Source organism: Canis aureus, chromosome 1 (genome assembly GCF_053574225.1).
Source record: "Canis aureus isolate CA01 chromosome 1, VMU_Caureus_v.1.0, whole genome shotgun sequence".
Classification (NCBI taxonomy): Eukaryota; Metazoa; Chordata; class Mammalia; order Carnivora; family Canidae; genus Canis; species Canis aureus.
Window position 1 is genome coordinate 101,894,726 of NC_135611.1, and position 16,517 is coordinate 101,911,242.

Genomic DNA, 16,517 nt, shown 5'->3' on the forward strand with positions numbered 1-16,517 from the left:
GTTTGTCTTTACCCTTCGACATACACGGTTTTGCCCGCCGGATTTTCACTTTTTGGACAAATGTATGTTTTTCTCATTTTCTTCATTGGTTTTGTGTTTGGGAGTCGTTAGTTGGCCCTTCTCCATGCCCCCCCCTTTGTGTGGGGGTCACATCCACTCGCCCCCTCCCCCCCAGACCCTCTCTGGGGCCCCTAGTGTCAGCTCAGTTGACGTCAACCTCCTGCCTTCGCGCCAAGCTGTCGGCACGGCAACCATAGCCTGATTGGCAGGGCCCAGAGGCGTGGCGAGGGGCCCGGGGTGGGCAGCTCGGCCGCTGATTGGCCCGCACTGGAGCCCCGCCTCTGCGGAGAGCCTGACAAGGAGATGCACGCAGAGGCTCGGTGCAGACGACGGGAGCTGCAGGAGGACGAGGTCGGAGTGGAAGAGCGGGCATGTCCACCTTGGGCTGGTGGCGCCGCAGGGCGCCAGGAGCCCTGTGGGTGTGCTAGACCGTGCACACGGGCTGCGCCCCGGTCGGCCCTGAGGCAGTGTGGTGAGGGGAGGTGAGTTGGGCCAGTCCCCATCAGTATGATGTCAGGAGGCGGCGCGGCGGTCACACGCTGCCGTCCAGGGTCCCGGTCAGCGGTGCGGGGGACGGCCGTTGGACTTGGCCTGGCGGGGTCCTCCCTCAGCGGGCCCAGGGTCCTGGTTGCCGCACTTGCCGCGGGCGCCATCTTGTGTGGCCCGCCAGGGTCCTGGTGACGGGCCCTCCCTTTGAGGGGCCGCAGAGCGGGGGCACTGCTGCGCCATCTTGCCTGGTGGAGGTGGGGACAGGGGCGGGCTGGGCGCTGGGGGACTGCTGGGCGGCCGAGTCTCAGGGTGCTCCCTCCATTCTCGGCTGGGTCTGGGGGCTGCCGGCCACTATATCCATCCCGCGGCATCCCTGACAGGATGGGTCCCTGGGGCTGTCCCTGCATCCCTGCCCGTCCTTGGGGGCGGGGCCTGTTTTGCCGCAGTGGCGGCGGGAGGAGCCACAGGCTGCAGGGGGCGGGGCTGAGGGCTTCGTGCCTCCAGGGTACTTTCTCTGCGTGGTGAGAGGGTGGGAGCACCCCTCCCAGCCTACCCACCCTGGCGTCACCTTCGGTGTGGGCGGTAGCGTTGGCTGTACAGGCGCTCTTCTCATTGGCTGTCTGTGGGCTGGGGCGGGGCCAAGGGCTGTGGAGATTGCGGCTCGTCTGGGCTACGACAGTCTCGTTGGGCCCCGTCCGCCCTGGCGCCATCTTCGGTCTGGGCGGTAAAGTTGGCTGCACAGGCGCTCTTCTCATTGGCTGTCTGTGGGCTGGGGCGGGGCCAAGGTCTGTGGAGATTGCGGCTCGCCTGGGCTACGGTAGTCGTGTTGGGCCCCACCCACTTTGGCGCCATCTTTGGTGGGGTGGCCGATGTTTGCCGCGCAGGCGCGATGGTGGCTGGCTGGCCACATGGGGGGTGGGGCTAAGGGGCTCTGGTGGCCGTGGTGATCCTGTGTTCTATGCAGTGATTGAAGGCTGCGGGATTTTGACTACGTAGCGCCTTCTTTGCTAGTTGAGGGTCTGGCTTTAAAGACTTGCCGTGATGTGGGATCTGGACTCAGACTTTTGAGAATGGGCCACGGTTAGTGACTGGGGGGCCGAATTACTGGCCGGGTCCCTGCATGTGGTCTGGAGAAGCCAGGCATTGTGTCTGAAGTTTGCCGCGGCAGCCGGCACCGCCGTAAAACCATTAGTCCTGAGGGACAGGGCTACAGGCCGTTGGGATGCCCTCTCCTTGTCCCGGGCCACTGTTCACCTATTGTCTGGGGACAGTTTTCACCTTGAGTGTGTCTGGCCCTATCTTTTGGCTGGAGATGTGTTGCGCAGGCCCTGTAGGGGTGGGGTCAGACCTGCGAGACCCTGCCTACTTTGGCATTCTTTTTGTTGGCTGGCCAGTGGCAGCCGAGACTTAATGTGCAGGCGCCATCTTGAATGGTAGTGTGCCTAGCCCCGGGGTGCAGGGTGGATCCAAGGGGAGGGGCTCCAGAACTCTGTCCATTCTAGTACTGCTTGTTGGCCGGCAGGTGGCAGCCGAGACTTACTATACAGGCGCCATCTTGAGTGACAGTGGGGATGGCCGCAGGAGGAGGGATGGATCCAAGGGGAGGGGCTCCAGAGCTCCGCCCACTCTAGTACCATTTGTTGGCCGGCTGGTGGCACCGAGACTTATTGCGCAGACGCCGTCTGAGTGACAGTGGGGCTGACCTCAGGAGGAGGAGTGGATCCAAGGGGAGGGGCTCCAGAACTCCGCCCACTCTAGTTTGTTTTTTGGCCGACAGGTGGCAGCAGAGATTTACTGCACTGGCACCATCTTGAATGACAGTGCAGCTGCCCGCGGGGGGGGGGGGGGGGCGGGGGGGGCGGGAGAGCCGGGGGCGGGCCCCTAGTACTATTTGTTGGCCGGCAGGTGGCAGCTAAGACTTACTGCGCAGACGCCATTTTGAGTGACAGTGGGGCTGGCCGTGAGGGGTGGGTGGGTCCAGGGTGCTGGAGAGCTCTGCCCACCCTAGTACTATTTGTTGGCCAACAGGTGGCGGCCAAGATTTACTGCACAAGCGCCATCTTGATTGCCGCTGGCAATGGGGGGCAGACCCAAGGGAAGGGGCTGCGGAGCTCTGCCCACTCGCGCACTTATGTTGATCAACAGGTGACAGCTAAAGCTTACTGCGCGGATGTCACCGTGAGCGATGGTATTGCTGGGAGCTGACCCAGCAGAGGGCTTTCGTGTATTAAGTGACTAACAGAAGACTGTAAAGTCCTACCCTTTGGATGGTTAGGTTTGTTGGCTTGGGGTGGTTCCCCGAGGCTTATTGCATCGGCCCCATCTTGAATGATGGCAGAGCTGCAGCAGGGGGTAGGGGGGCTGAGGGAGGGGCTGTCTTGTCCAGCAAGACCGACGGCCTACCGACACACATCTGCCCTAGTGCTCTGTTTGGCCAGTAGTTGGCTGCCAAGGCTGACTGTGCAGGCGCCATCTTGAGTGACTAGCAGAGCTGCCGGGGGGCAGTGGTAAAGGAGGTGTTTTCTCGTCCTGATTGATAGAACTGCAGACCTCTGCCTATCCATGTGTGGTGTTGGCCAGTAGGTGGCTGCCGAGGCTGACTGTGCAGGCGCCATAGCGAATGACCAGGGAGTTGCTGGGAGTGGCCTGAGGATGGGGCTGCCTCGTCCTTGAGTGACTAAAGGCAGCTACGGAGCCCTGCCCACCTTTCCTGGCCTAGAGGAGTCTGAAGTTTGCTGTGCGGGCGCCAATGTGGCTCGCCCAGAGCATTTGCTGCAGTGGCCACAGCATGGCGGCAGGCACAGTGTTTCCTGTGGAAGGATACCAAAGCCATACTCGGGCGTTTGGGGCAGGGCTCACCTGTGCAGTTCTGAGAATCAGTCTGAAATACTTGGGTTCAGATTTAGATATTTTAATAGGTTTGAGGAAGGGCAGGGTCTCAAGTAAGAAAACAGAAGGAGGGCTGTGGACATAAGTTTTGGGGTTTGGAGGGTCTGAGGGCAATATGGAGTTTACACAGAGAAAAAGGTCTAAACGCCTATGAACTAACTGGACAATTCAGAGCTGAGGATCGTTAGAAGAGGGGCATGGCATGGGAGATTATGGAGAGGAGGCTCCCTTGGCAGGTCAGGATGTGGTTTGGTGAGGGAGCGTGTGGGACCTCTGGAGGGGCGGAGCTTCCTGGAGCTGTGGGGCAGGGTTGCGCATGTGCAGAGCCCTTTGTGGCACTGTCACCGCGTTCTTTGGAGGAGAGCAACATTTCCAACACTGAATTAGCTTTCACCATGTTTCTTTATATACATCCTGGACTCCAGAAGGGGGAGTCTCTTCTAGTCCTAGCTCCAACAAAGGAGCTTGTTAGTCCCCACCCCTTTTTTTTTTTTTTTTGGATGTAGTAGGGAAGGTAACATGTTAGATTCTTCCTTCCCAACCAGGTGGTGAGGGAAGATTAAGTATGTCCATCCACTGGTAAATATTATTATTGATATATAGTAGAGGCATAGTCGTGAAGATACTTCCTCCAGGTGCTTCTAATTGATTAAACACATGCTCAGGCATAGTAAGACTTGAAATAGGAAGTATTAATCCACTGGGAGCATGTTGATAATCTTTGAAATGTTATATACGGTTAAGGCCTGATGTTACTACCTGATGATAGTGGTACTAAAGTCCTAATAGAAGTTAATATCTTCATGTTACTTAAATTTGCAGTAAAGTTAAGTTTCTGGTCCTGCATCATTGACTATTGAATGGCAAAACTGGAGTTACAATTCTACATATTCTTGCTATTCCATATGGACTCCATGGAAAATGTCAGTAGATGTTCTGTTTTTCAAAATGACAGTAGGTTGATTTATAACAGTCTGTCATGAGATCTAAGATTGAGTTCTCTGAGCATCTGCTTTTCTCTAAAATGAGAATCAGAAAGTTAAGTGTTGTGGTGAAGAGTGACAGAGACAATAAAAGTAAGATGTTAAGCACTGTAAGGCATGTAGTTAGTAAGTAATGATACTATAGATATTTTTCCTCCCAATTTTTGCCTACAACATGCATCCTTTGCTTTTAGAGGGACAATCAGTGTCACATAGTTAATAAACGGAAGTTGGATTCTTGGATTGGTTTCTTAATCCAGAGCACTGTGTCTTTACTATTTTGCTGTGCTTGTTAGAAAGGATTCTGGGGGCAGCCTGGGTGGCTCAGGGGTTTAGCGCCGCCTTCAGCCCAAGGTGTGATCCTGGAGTCCTGGGATTGAGTCCCACGTCAGGCTCCATGCCTGGAGCCTGCTTCCCCCTCTGCCTAGGTCTCTGCCGCTCTCTCTCTCTCTGTGTCTCTCATTAATAAAATAAATAAAATCTTTAAAAAAAAAAAGGATTCTGGGATACTCAGAAATTGACTTGCATACCCATTGACATAACCTCATTGGGAAAAGGCTGTAATGACAGTCCAAGATACAACATGTCACACAGGGAGCAGTGGGCCCTTCCATCCTGGGAGGGAGAGTTCTCCTTCCTGGTCTCATCTGACCTCTGCCACTGGAGGAAATGAAGATGCACGTGTTGTGCAGTCATTTTCAGCCTGAGGAATCTGGTATATATACAAAGTAAATTATCTCATGTTTTCTTTTTCTTCTGCAGCTTTGCCTTTTCCAGCTTCTGCCCTTCTCAGAGACAGCCATCAAGAGGAAGAGGGGACTAGGTGCAAATACTGGGTGGCCAGGCCCAGGTGAGCTGAATTCCCTTCTCACAGTGCTGCACTCATCCTTGGAGTGAACACATTCTTCCTCATCCTGACACTTTCCTACTGCATATGTGTTCCATATAGCCATGCAAGTGCCATTTGTGCTCTGAAAATTCAGACTCCTCTGGTGAATTCTGTGTTTGCCGGAAATTTTCTTTGGCCTCATGCTATCCTTTTCAGTTTCCTACTTCTATTTCCAATACTCAGCTGCACCTTCAGGCCTACTCTTTCTCTCTTGTCGGGTGATTAAAGAAGTATGAGAGATTCATCTGTTCATCTATCAAACATGGCCCTGAGTGGGAAAGGAAGTGTTTTCCTGGAGCTCGTAGTCTATTGGGTAATGAAAAATGTTGAAAAAATAATTGTATCATTCATGTCTTTGAGAGAGAACATTGACTATGAACAGTTAACCTGAAAAAGGCCATGTAGGGCCTTCCTGAGAATGTCATTGAGGCTAAGTCTGAGCTCTGTAGAGGGAGGATGATAGTCTTAAGCAGGGGGGACAGAGGCATTCTAGAGATAAGAGCCAAAAGTCTAGGATACCTGGAGCAAAGGAAAGAATTGAGTGGCATTTGATCAAAGTGGGGAAAAGCCATTTGGAGCTGTGTTGTGAAAGGCCTTGCAGTGAGAGGTAAGTATATGGGCTTGATATGAAGCATGGTGGGAAACCATTGAGGTGTTTTAGCCATGAAAGTAACCTGGGAATCAGCTTTGTGTTTTAAACATACCATATGGTTGTGGGGTCCAGAAGGGGGGAGTGTGGAAACAGTGGTTGCAGGGAGGCCACCTCAGGTCTGGGTGAGATATGATGGCTTGGTTTCGGGTCAGATAAGTGAAGTGAATGGATTTGAGAGAGGTACTAGGAGACTCAGTAGGGCTTGTACTTTCTTTCATGGCTTGCAGATGAGATGTAGTGAATCATATTGTGTGGGAAAGTGAGAAAAATAACAAAGGTTGTTCATTCCATCAGAATGGACATTCCATGTCCATTTGGACATCCATAATGTCCATACATGGACATTATACCCAATCTGGGACAGGACTGTGCTAGACTTTGTGTCCTTGGAAGTGGGTAATATAATCACTGGCCTCAGTGTCTACTGAATGAGAACTCTAGTTAAATGAACAGTAAGGAAACATGCTTACCAACACAGGTGTCTATGCTGATGGTATATTACCATCTGGAGAAAAGCTCACATATTGTTCCAGGTGGGCCCCATGGAATGGATTAGTTTATTCCTAGCCTCAGTGTATGCTCCAAGTATCCAATGTCTGGTACTTAAGCCTGTGAAGACTCAGAAACCTAACTTTAGCTAAGGACTCATCTTACATTAGTAAGTCCACATGAATGAAACTCAGGAGACTTAAAGATACTCTACTGACATATTAGTTTACGTTGAAAAATAGTGTGACTAAAATACAGTGTTCCTTTATTCTCAATTTTGGTTCATCAAATTATGGTGGGAGATAACTACAGTAGTGACCCAAATGCTCAGAAGTATGAATGATCAGCAGATTCTCTCCCCGTAGGCAGACCTATATGGGAAATGAAACCTTAATGAGAAGGTTGCTGGGTGAGTATGAAATGACAATGAGAGGATGTGGACAGGGTTTAATAGCACTGACCTATAAGGTAGCCTGGTGCCACCATCTGGTTGCATTGAAGCTCTTGGTAGGGTTACTAGGACATCAGAGGCCCCCTATCTACAGTCCCCTTCCTCCCTAATTTTATTCAAATTAGGTCTGAACAGAGTAGCCCTTTCCTGTACGTGGTTAGATGAACCGTGCTTTGTGTCCTGCCTTTTCATGCCCTTCCTCTTTTAGGGAAAAAAAAATCTGATCAGCTAATTACTGACATTAAAATACGTTTAGATAAGTCAACATAGCTAAGAAGACATTCTCTTTAAAGTAGCTTTATTCATTTGCAACTATTTGGGATCTGATCATTAAACTGAACTCTTAGATACTATTTTCCTCTCTTCTGAAATTTTTTGGGGAAACCCCACAAGAATGGACAACAACAAGGAAATTTCGCTGCATTGTGGTAAGTGCTGAGCTTATGTGATAGAGGTAAGCCCAGGGTAATGTGGAGATTACCTGACAGGAGCCATCCAAAAGACCAGAGGGTGGAGATCGTGGCCAGTGTGGTAGGAAGAGTGGTCATTTCCTCTTCGCTGACATTCCCATATAAAATTCATCCTCCAGCAGCCCCTGTTGTCCATATGCTCCTGTTCACGGTCAATTGAACAAGACCAGACCCCTAAGCCTAGAGCAGTGGTTCTCAAAAGTATAGCTTCTTGAGTGTTTCTTGGAATGCCTCTTTCAAAGAAGCACAGACCTCCTAAATCGAAACACCTGGAAAGGCAGGTACATATTTCATAAGTATCTCAGATGGCTTTTGGCACCAAGTTTGAGAACCACTACCCTAGAAGAATTTGAGCCATGGTGTGCGCTTATAGATTTGGAAAGCTTGGGTTGCTTAGTCTGTTGGCCCTGGGTGCTTCACCGGGAGGTGAGGTAGGACTGGGTCGGGGGCAGCATTTACCCATATACATGCTGAAGTAGAGAATGTCGGTCTGCAGAAAGAGGCAGGAGACTGGAGCAAACGAGAAGAGAGAGGAGACCGCACACCATGCTGTCCCTGAGAAATGAAGAAAGTAACTGCCTCGCTTCCTGACTTTAAAGTTCTCAATTCCAGCCCCCTCGGATGAGGTAGGTAGAATGAGTGAGGGGGCTGAATCTAGGTGCACCATGAGAGGGATCAAAGTAAGTAAGTATAGATGGGCTTGGAGAAGCTCTCATGGAGCTTCTGTCTCAACTGATGGGATATGGGAAGCCCAAGGTCAAACCAGTGGGGTCCCGGGATTCCTTGATCTCTCCTTACATGTCCCACTCACATCTCCAATCCTCTGCTCTGTGTTCTTTAATTGAGTTCTTCCCAGTTGAGTTGAACACTTGACCCAGTGATCCTTTGATTGAGGCGAAAGACACCCCCATTCATGCCTGATGAATTCCATCTTTGTTTCAGTTATGTTGTGAGACCCATATTTTTGTTTTCTGTTCATGAAATGGAAAAGTAAAGTGTTTTAAAACATTTAAATAGCACAAAAACCACAATGGCAACACTTGTCTTGGCAATACCACAGTCGTGTGGTTTTAGGTGATCAAGTTCATGTCTGAAATTTATTCAGATGCTTATGCATATCACATTACCTGGTTAGATATCTAATATATATAAGAACAGATATTTGGAGCTTAAAGAATAGCTAGAAATCCATAAGCTCTTCTGCCCAGGGTGGAGAGTGAGACTGGTTTCTGTCATTTGTCTCCTCTCTTTCCCTCCTCTTGGAATTAGTGGTCTTCCTTGGCACCTGGTCCCTTTGTGTCTCTACCTTGGCTCCTGTTTGCCAAATGTGGTCAGACCTTTTAAGATCCTGCCCTTGACTACTACTTAACCCACTTACTGCAGAAAGCAGAGGGAAATGCAGAATGTTCAGTAACTAGGGGCCTGTGAGGGTCCACCTCCAAGTCAGGAAATGAAGGTGATAGGTTGGGCATATGGCCAGAATTCAGTTTGAGTTGTGAGACAGAGGGGAGGGCTTTTGTGTGGAGCGCCATCAAGTGGTGCACAGGCTTGAGTGGGGCGGTATACAGATAGTAGAGGACTCCATGGGAGCAATGTGGGGTGGCCTGAGGGGGAGATGAAGTGTCAGAATAAGCAGGGGCCATGGACTGAGGACCATCACAACAGAGGGAATGTTGATAAACAGTAACAAGCAGAAAGGAAAAGGAAAGACAAAGAGGAATTGAATTTACTTCCAAATTTTTTATTCAAAAAAATTTTGATTGTGAACTCAGGATAATACTTAAACTAAAATATAAAAAGAAATGGAAGTATATTTTATTATTTTTTTATTTTCCCTGGTTTATGAATAGTCTCTATACAAGTTCATATGGAACTTTTCTTCTGGTTTAGTTTATACGTACTTCCATATGTTTAAATATCTATGTAGTTGTTTTAGCATATGTTTTTATTTTAACACAAACGAGAGCACAATTCATTAATGTTTCATACTGAAGCTACAAGAGTGGTTCATAGGATGTGAGACAATGGTTGGGGGGAGCATGTGATACATCATCTGGAGAGCACATAGAATAGGTCCACCACATTTTCAGTCTCCATTTACGTGTGTGTGTGTGTTTCTTTGTGTTTTTACATGTACTATTTTGTGGCTGTTTAACAGTGTCTACGAGAATTTCCATATAAATACATTTTCATCTATAGCTTTGCTTTCTGCAAAAAACACATTACATTTCTTTGTGTGGACATTTTCATTTTTTCGTGTACGTATATGAGCCATGTGTGCTGTACAATTTTATACCCTATTATTTTAAATTAATGTTTCCAAAGCTTTTTTATATTAATGGTTTCCATGAAGTTTAAATAAACCAGCGTGTCTATAGAATGGAATACTATGTGGCCTTCAGAAAGAATGACGTAGATCTGTATGTGCTAGTATAGAAGGATTAACCATCATAGATTACTAGGTTTTAAAATGCACACACAAGGGGGTACCTGGTTGGCTCAGTGGGTAGAACATGTGACTCTTGATCTTAGGGTTATGGTTTGAGCCCCACGTTGGGTGCAAAATTTATTTAAAAAAATAAAAGTAGATATAAAATGCACACTTAATGCAGAACTCCTAATGTGATCTCATTTGGGTAAAAATGAGATGCTACTCTATATGGATGTTAAAAGGTTTAGTATAGCTGCAAATTTGATCAATGTATGTGGCTTATAATTTCTACATTAAATACCCTGTCATTGAACATTGTACTATCGTTTGTAATCAGAACATAAAGTTATAAAACTTTTGGAAAACATGACTACATAACATTCATTAGAGATTTTATCTGTTTTCATTCCTTCCTATTTGATAAAAATTTTGGAGGAATGCTGTGTTTTTAGTGCACTCATTGATTTTGATGTGAATAAAGTGTATTTGTTTTGAGCTTAGTGGCCTTAGGCTTCCAGGATGGAATACTGGTGCTGAAATACAGAATTTCTTGTCAGGAGGCCAAAACTGGTTTTATTATTCTTTCCTAATGTTAAAGGCTATCTCCAACCATCTTAGAAATGCATACTTGAATAACTGGTCAGAAATTAAAGTGTTGGCCATCTCCTCTTGTTACTTTTATTAAAATTACCTTACTGCTTAGTCCTCAGAAAGTTCATAGTTTGTATTTAAAGTTAATGCTTTTCTTGACTGAAAAAACTTTATTATAAAAAAAAAAAAAAAACTTTATTATAAATTAAATCCCACATGTGTATATACTTCCAGGCAAGTCAGTTTGGGGACTGTATTAGCCCTGCTAGTGTATTTGTCCTAACACATCATTGTGTTAGAAGAAGACTTTGTTATCATATGTTTGGGTCATTTTACAGACAACCCCCTGCTCCCATCATACACATACCTTCTTCAAAATTCTCCTGATATATTTGTACATATATTTATCTAGAGGAACTGGATTCTCAATTTGTCAAAGCTCCCAACCCTGTTACGGAATTTCAGTTTATGTTCAAGAAAGGATTAACGATAATTTCCACATTCCCATCCTAAAACATATATTTTTATTTATTTAGGACTTGTTTTATATCCTTCTATAAATTTTTAAAATTTTTGTTTGGAGTTGCAAATATTTTGTTGAATTTATTTATGGGAATTTATTTATTTTGTTATTAATGGGATTATTTTCTTGTATTTATTGACCAGGTTTTTCAGCTCAAAATGCTTTTTTCACATGATGCCTTTCATTTCTTTTTCTCAGTTGTGTTTGGTAGGTTTTCTCCAGGCTAGTGTTGAATGATGGTTGTGGAGGACCACCCTTCCGTGTTCCCACCTTTAGTTGGAATACTTTTTAGTGTTCAGTCTGCTTGCGTTTATTTGAGATCTTTATTCTTAAATGGTCTCCTAGTTTTTAGCCTTTGCTAGGAATATATAAGAAGCTATTGAAGTTAGCAAATGCTTTTTAACATGTAACAGTGTTCACAGGATCCCCTTTCCCCCTTTAATCGATCATTTAGAATAGTCCACTAGAATTGGGGTATCTTCCTTGTGTTCCTAGTATAGGCTTTTATGATCATGGGCTATTTAGGCTTTTCTAGGTTGGATTTATTAAACGTTTTTGCATTTAAGTACAAATATGTTTTTTTTTTAATTTTTATTTATTTATGATAGTCACACACAGAGAGAGAGAGAGAGAGAGAGAGAGGCAGAGACATAGGCAGAGGGAGAAGCAAGCTCCATGCACCGGGAGCCTGACATGGGATTCGATCCCAGGTCTCCAGGATTGCGCCCTGGGCCAAAGGCAGGCGCCAAACCGCTGCGCCACCCAGGGATCCCCAAATATGTTTATTGGACCCCTCTGTGTTCCAGTCCTGTGAAGATAAAATATGATGATGGAAAATGGCCTTCCTTGCCCTCAGGGACTTTGGGGATAAGTATGGGAACTCTCATTTCTACTGGGTTCCTGTATCTTCAAGCACATCTCTCATAATATGTGTAAATTGTTACTGTTGGCCTTTCTGGGCTGTCCTTAGAGGGATTCCCCCTCAGCTTCAACATCTCATGTGATCGTATCAGGCAAACCTTTAGCCAGCTCCTTTTTAATGCTTTCGTATCAGCCACATCCAAACCTGTATCTTCTGTTTTCTTCAACGGTAGACATGGCTGTTGCCATGGAGGCAGAAGCTGGACTGGGGAAGTGGGGGCGAAGTGGGTAGAGCAGTTACGCTTTTGATTGGCCAGAGGCACTGTCACAGGATGAGTTCACCTGGGATCTCGGTCTTCCTGAGTGTAAGGTGAGTATGTAGCCCTAGCAGATACTAACTCAGAATGTTTGACCCCCACTTTTAGTTGCCCTTTGAGCTGCAAAGGCAGCTCTGGAGGTCAGAGTTGAGTCAGGGGCAAGGGTTGGGTCATTCAACCAAAGAGCACCTCACTTTGTCTCACAGGGCTCACCTGCTATCAGGTACCCCTGTAGGAGGATGTCAACCAGTAGTTCCTCTTCCTGAGTTTGACTCTTGTTGACTGATAGGACTGCAGTTATACAGTAGCACATTGACAACATAACACTTCTCTGACATGCGCTTGTCCCTTTCCATGGCTCCATGTGTAAAATGTCACCTGCCATCATTTACTGGGGTAGCTTTTTTGTGCTGCCAGTGTTACCTTTTATAAACTGGAAGTTAGATATACATATAAGGACTTAATTGTAGAGGGCAGCTGACTTTTTAGCTTTTTTCCCCTTACTAATATCTTATCTACTTGACCTTAACTAGAGACTTGCTAGTTCAAAAAGAATGGGCATTTTTTTTCTTTTTTAAAGATTTATTTATTTATTCATAAGAGGCAGAGAGAGAGAGAGAGAGGCAGAGACACAGGCAGAGGGAGAAGCAGGCTCCATGCTGGGAGCCGGATAGGGAACTTGATGCCGGGTCTCCAAGATCACGCCCTGGGCTGAAGGTGGCGCTAAACCACTGGGCCACCGGGGCTGCCCAAGAATGGGCATTTTTAATGTTTTTAAACCATGATGCTGAAACAGCATCTGGAAACATGGTTCATGTCTGCATCAGGCAGCTTCTCACCAATGTCAGTTTTTCTTTTTGATTTTTATTTTTGAAATACTTGCCCAAGTGATAAGCCAAAAAAATATTCACTGTAATAAATTACATATCTTTGACTTCTGGTGTAACTGTGTTGGATCTTACCATTGATTTTAGGAACTGTGTTTTTATTTTTATGTTGAGACACTTATCTTTCTGTTGCTCTTTCTAAGAGCTTTTCACATTTTGAATATTAACTATCACCTATGTTGCAAAATATTTTTCCTCCTCCTTGTCTGGTTTGTTTTGGTTGTTTTTTATAGTACAGAAAATTTTTATTTTCATGTCTGCTGTTGGAATTCTGCTTGAGCATTCTCCCTGTCCCTGTTCTTTGCTGTTGCAAGTAAATGATGCCTCTGTGAACATATTTGAGAATTGTATCTGTGGGCAGATAGGTCTGTCAGTTAGGTTTCAGAGGGAGAATCATTAGGATAGGGGATGGCATAATAATTGCTGGAGACCTGAAGAGTATATTCAACTTATAGCTGCAATTTCTACATGTCATTTCTGGGTTTCAGAAGTTCCAAAGTTGATTCTTTGGGGTTTTCTAAATTGCCCGCCATATGGTTTATTGTGTGACCTTGGACTCCAGTAGGGTGGGATGGGCAGGGAAGGGAGGAGACCCCCCCCCCCCAGCATTAAGATGTCAGTGTTACATGCATCCATTCAATGGGCAGCACAGTCTCTAAGGCCTCTACTAGTTCTTTTGTTTCTTGTTTTGTTTTTAACTTTGGATTTATTTTTTTGACTAGGTAATACATGCTCATGGTAAAAAAAATAAAATAAAAACAAAAAAAAAGGACAATATACAGTGAAAAAGTAAGTTTCTCTTCTCTTCCTGGCAGCCCCCAGTTCCCTTCTCCAGAGGCCAGTCCTTATTAATCACTATTAATAGTCTCCTATATATCGTTACAGAAATCATCTAAGTAAATGGATCTGTTTTTATAGTTTCTTAGAATGCTATACACTTTGCTGTGTCCCATTTTGCAGTTAACGGGTCTCCAGGATCACACCCTGGGCCGAAGACAGGCGCTAAACCGCTGAGCCACCCAGGCTGCCCTGGGTTATTTTCTTTTTAAGATTTTTATTTATTTGAGAGAGAAAGAGAGCAGGGGGAGGGGAAGAGAGAAAGAGAGAAGCAAACTCCCTGCTGAACAGGGAGCCCGATGTGGAGCTCGATCCCAGGACTCTGGGATCATGATCTGAGCCAAAGGCAGAAACTCACCCAGGCACCCCTTATTGTCAGGTTAGAAATGCCCATCCTTGTTCCATAATTATAAAAAGTAATCTTTTATTTACTTTATTTTGATTTTAGTTTTAGCATTTTTATATATGGTAATTTTTTCCCTTAAGTGAATGATTGGCTAGTTTTTATTAAAGTAACTCATACATTCCTTACTAGTTTGTAAATGCCACTTTTCATGCCAATACTGAACACTCGACTATGTATTGTCAACTCAGACTAAGAAATTCCTAAATGAATCCGTTTCTTTTGTCATAAATTACTAGTGCATCTTTTTTGTTGTATTTCATTGGCTTTGGTGGTATAAACAAAACCATCATTTGTTATTTTTATGTAGTTTTTCTGCCTTCAGGCATATTATAAAATAACTTTCTTACCTGAGATTATGTTAAAATATTTTTTAAATGTTATGTATGATTTGTTGGCCTTTTGATACATGAGTTTGTAAAATATTGATAGAAATGGAATTCTTCCATGTCAACTTTAGAATCACTGCCAAGTTCGCCAAAGTTAATATTCTTTGAGGTTCCATTAAATAGTATAGATTAATTTGGGGGGGGTTTCAGAACTTTAATATGCTAGATCCATATATCTCCCATAATTATATTATGTCTTTTCAGTTATTGTCTTTTATTATTATAATATAATTTGTAGTTTTATTAACATGGTTGTCGTTACCTTTTATTAAATCTTTTCTATCTTTACAATAGTAGTTCTCTTCCCATTTTTTAAAATTTGTAATTGCTGGTACATTTTAGGGAGTCTGTTATCAGTGATTCCTTATTGTGATCCATTGATCACAGTATCTGAGTGGAGTCTTATATGACTAAATGATAGTTTTAGATCTTTCTTTATGCTTCAGATTTGTTTTTCTTGCCTTGTAATTGGCTAGAACTCTGTAGAATCATGTTCAACAGTGATAGGGTTAAACACTTTTGTGTCTGCTTTTATAACTGACTTTGGTCTGTGGTTTGTTAGTGCTAGCTTTGTCTTGGGTTTTTTAATTACTCTGGTTTCATAAAGATAATTTGAAAGCTCTCTCTTTCTCTTTGGTTCGTTTATATGACATGGGAATTGGCCTTTTCTTGAATAGGATATATAAGGCCTCATCTCTAATGCTGAGTTCACAGACATTTGGAGAATTAATTTTCTGACACTCTTTTTACATTTCTTTCATGTTTATTTGTCCATGTATTTTTTTTCTTTAAAATGTCTGCAGGTCCCTGGCATTTTGACTCTGTTCCTGTGGATAGCTGCTTGTTCTGAAGTTCCAGAAAGGATCTTATTCCCAAACAGGTATCCTGTTGCCTCCAGGAAGTTGGACTAGTGTTTTCTAGGGGACTGGGGTTTTCTCTGGAATCTGGATGCCAAGAGCAGACTTGGGCTTTCTGCCCTTGTGTCTTTGCCATTCAGGCATGCTGGTTTTTGAGAATGGTGCTTTTGTCAGAGACAGTACCTTTTAGCCAAGTCCTGTGTGAAATTGACTGTTTTCTGATCCAGAGTATCCCACCAGTTCCCCAGAACCTTAACACTTGCCCCTTTCCTTCCCCTGCTTTGGAATCTTCTGCCCAGAGGGGTATGACCTAGTACCCTTCTCTCTGTTGGTACCTGCCCTAGGACAGGGCAGTCAGGGAGGCAGTGCTTCATTCACATTCGTGATGGATTGTGTTTGTGAGGTTGGTGCTCCCGAGGACAGAGGTGGGAGAGGGCATGGGAGAACAGTGTGTACATGAATAGAGTGCAAGCCTATCACTGCCAGGGGGACCCAGCATGGCATTGCTTGCTACATTTACTCCTAAATAATAAACACCTTGTTTTCTCTTTAGATATTTTTAAAAAAAGACCTCTTACTTTTAAATGTGCTGGTTTCCTTTTAAAACAAAAGCAGAGACTATGCTGCATATGCTTTAGTTCTTCTCTGGAAGTAAAGCCAGAAGTACAAAACTGACAGGTGAATAAATTGACCCACCCAAGCCTAGACTGTGTTCCCAGAGTGCCTACTCCCTCATACTATTTGTGGCTGTCCACAGGGAGAAATGTGTAGCCTTAACTGGTTACGTTATACTCAGTCTAAAGGATTTTTCAAAAAAGATGGTCAGATAATAAAAATGAAGACAATGAGGGAAATAAATGAAAACTACAGAGGATTATCAAAGCTGTTTCTTTCCAGACAAATAAACCTTGGCAAGATTGATCAAGGCTATTGCATGAAGAAGTTTGATGGCCACTGTATCATATTCTTACAGAATAATGTGTTTATCACCTGTATAGGGTTTCTGTAGCTTCACCAAAATTGCATTTAATTTTCCCCCAGTGTACTAG

General features: G+C 44.7%; 1 protein-coding gene across 10 annotated transcripts in view; it reads left to right on the plus strand.

Moving 5' to 3' along the window:
• The first annotated feature begins 360 nt into the window (after nucleotides 1-360).
• The window catches only part of PEG3 (paternally expressed 3), a 32,631-nt gene continuing 16,474 nt past the window's right edge, over nucleotides 361-16,517 (plus strand). For 2 of the 10 annotated variants that reach the window (XM_077913145.1, XM_077913162.1), the window contains exons 1-7: nucleotides 361-542; nucleotides 5,184-5,271; nucleotides 7,296-7,330; nucleotides 7,869-7,998; nucleotides 12,012-12,148; nucleotides 13,705-13,771; nucleotides 15,415-15,491. The gene's annotated coding sequence lies outside the window, so the exon portion shown is untranslated. Of the gene's footprint in view, nucleotides 543-5,183; nucleotides 5,272-6,841; nucleotides 6,861-7,295; nucleotides 7,331-7,868; nucleotides 7,999-12,011; nucleotides 12,149-13,704; nucleotides 13,772-15,414; nucleotides 15,492-16,122; nucleotides 16,147-16,517 lie in introns of those variants that run through there. The other 8 variants (XM_077913157.1, XM_077913164.1, XM_077913146.1 and 5 more) reach the window with 6 other exon arrangements.